This window comes from Limulus polyphemus, unplaced genomic scaffold (assembly GCF_000517525.1).
Source record: "Limulus polyphemus unplaced genomic scaffold, Limulus_polyphemus-2.1.2 Scaffold3199, whole genome shotgun sequence".
In the NCBI taxonomy this organism is placed as follows: Eukaryota; Metazoa; Arthropoda; class Merostomata; order Xiphosura; family Limulidae; genus Limulus; species Limulus polyphemus.
In genome coordinates, this window is record NW_013668809.1 from 61,493 (window position 1) to 64,450 (window position 2,958).

Below are 2,958 nucleotides of genomic sequence, written 5' to 3' on the forward strand. Positions count from 1 at the left end.
CGAACCCGCGACCTGCAGATTGCGAGTCGAACGCCCTAACCACCTGGCCATGCCGGGCCTATGATAAGTTATGTTACTATGAAGTCCACAAAGCCAGTTTATTTTTGCTTGTGTTAGTTTAAAAAAAATTACAGCTAATGTTTCATCTTAACGTATGTTGACGCTGGTAACGCGCTTCCCGTTGTTGACGTTGGTAACGCGCTTCACGTTGTTGACGCTGGTAACGCGCTTCACGTTGTTGACGTTGGTAACGCGCTTCACGTTGTTGACGTTGGTAACGCGCTTCACGTTGTTGACGCTGGTAACGCGCTTCACGTTGTTGACGTTGGTAACGCGCTTCACGTTATTGACGTTGGTAACGCTCTTCACAGTCCTACGCTCTCCCGCATATCTTAATAGCTTTAATTTCCAACCATGTACAAATATTCTGGAAAGAAATTAAACTGACGTCATCGCAGTTGTACGTATATTTTTATGTTTATTTCGTGTTTGACACAATATACACGAAGAAAATGTTTTTCGGGAGAGACGTTAGGGGGAGCGTTTAAGGCTATTTCAGATGAACCAGTTTACTTAAATAATTGGTACGAACGTGAATTCAGATTTTGAATACTTTAAAGTTGGAACCCCCTTCCATATGGAGTCAAATGAGTCTTGGAGCTATCAGGACTGGTAATTTTCAGAATTACAACTCTGGACAGAACGTTGATAGTCCATTGCGCTAAAACAAACATTCATCAGTGGATCAATGGACTTACATAAAAATGGACATTAGCATTTAAATTAAAGATTCTTTTCACATTCACTTAAAAACGGCTTATAAAGAAGTCTTGCATTGAAAATGGAGAAAAATATAGAGATGTTACTTAGACCCAAAGCATAAAATAACATTATATTGTAACTTACAATCATGATGTTCCTGTATTTTATTTCCACTATTTCTGCTAGCAAAGTGTTCGTTTTTATGAAGACAACTAAGCGGCCACTCTTAGCCCATTCCCCTATCTTCATTTACAGCTAGTTGAATAAAATATTTTAATTTTATTGGAGTTATAATTACAAATTATGAAGATATTTTGGCATTATTGCCTTTGTGTGTGAATTTAGGGTTAACCCAGATCCCCTTAAGATAATGGATCCTCACAATTATGGCCGATAAGAACGACAGTCTTCAACCGAAGGACTAGTAAGATATTATCATTGCGTGCTTTTTTTAATTTCCTTTTGAATTAACGAATTCGTTAAACGATTGTTTTCATTGAGCTATTTTAAGTTAGTTTATTTAGTGTTTATATAGTTTGAGTAATTTTTAACAAAAATATCAACTTTCACTGTTAGTTCTAAACTTATATGATGAAATATTAACATAAAGTACATCTGAGAAGCAAAAATTAGTAGCATAGTAAACTGAACTATGCTTAAAGAATATCAAAGAAAAAGAGACAGCCAAAAATCAGGAAGCTAGATCAGAGGTAATCAGAGTTATGCATAGAATTAGTTTACTTACAGGTATAAGAAAAACTAACTGATAACCGCTTACATAATTCAAACTCTACGAAACACTTAGTTTAGTTTTCGTCTGTTTGTTGGATTTCACCCAAATGGTATTCTAGGGCTAGCCCTCCCTAATTTTGAAGCGATAGACTAGAAGGACGGCAATACGACTCACCGCCGAATCTTGGACCACGCTTTATCAAAGAATAACGGGCTTGACCGTCACATTATAACGCCCAACCCTCTCACGGATGAAATGGCGAAGATATTCGGTGACGTAATTCGATCCCGCGACCCATAGATTGCGAACCGTGTCCACTAATCGTCATACCTCAAACTACACAGTGTGCTATTTGCACTCTGTCTCCCGCGGGGAATCGAACCACGGATTTTAGCTTTGCAAACTTACCGCAGTCGTAAGTATGGGAGTGCGATGAAAAGGTTTTATTATTTTTTTTCTCTTAAAAAAAGGAAAACCTGATACACGAATATCAGTATATATATATATATATATATTCATTTAATGCATTTATTTCCGTTCCTGGTTAGTCATTTATAGTCATAGCAGATATAGCTTGTGGTCTTAGCACCCAAAAAGCGTTGGGGATATCCTCCCATCTATCAAGCAAAATCCAAAACGTCAAAGTTGCCCATCGTGGTAAATCAAATCAAGGATGTAGTGGTGAGTGCTCAAACCCACAACGTTTCACCTCCTACTGCCTTTCCCTGTCTGCAGCCAGATGGGGGAAGGCAAGTTACCCTTAAAGTTATTTAAGTTTTAAAACTAGAAACAGAACCACCACAGTATAGATCTCCCAACCACCACACTTATTAAGCTCTTAAAAAATTAAAATAAAATTAGGAAAACTTACTTATAAAGGGTCGAAGATTTATTCAAGTATGACCCGGGAAAGCTGAGGTAGACCCGGGTTCGCCTTTCGAAAGTGCTCGTGTTATAGGGTTTTAACTAATTTCTATCAAGACTTGAACCTACGTGTTTTTCTAACATCATGAATGATTATAGATTCTTTATTGTTTAATAGTGCTGATCTAAATCGTCTATTAACACTAATTGTAATTGATAATTATTGAGATATTTATCTATTTATATATATATAGGTATACATAAATTAAAAACAAATATATATATATGTTTTTTTACGTTTATCCATAAATTGGATGATTAAATTACAGACTTTTTATTAGATTTTAGAGACTGCCACCAGTGGAAATGTCAGCATAACAAACAATATTTTATCATTCTAAATCTCTAAGGTGAAATATTTTATTTAAAAATGCGTTTCCTTTTGTATTTCAATCTATACAAAAATGTTTTACTTATCTTTTTTTTTTTTTATCAGTATGAATGTACAAGTGTCATATTTTCAATTCTAAAATCTTAAAGGAAGGGGGCCCGGCATGGCCAGGTGGTTACGGCGCTCGACTCGCAATTAGAGGGTCGCG

At 36.1% G+C, this 2,958-nt stretch overlaps 1 protein-coding gene across 5 annotated transcripts in view; it reads left to right on the forward strand.

Annotated features, from left to right (window-relative positions):
• The window catches only part of LOC106468876, a 51,231-nt gene that overhangs the window by 41,480 nt on the left and 6,793 nt on the right, over positions 1–2,958 (forward strand). The window lies entirely within an intron of this gene.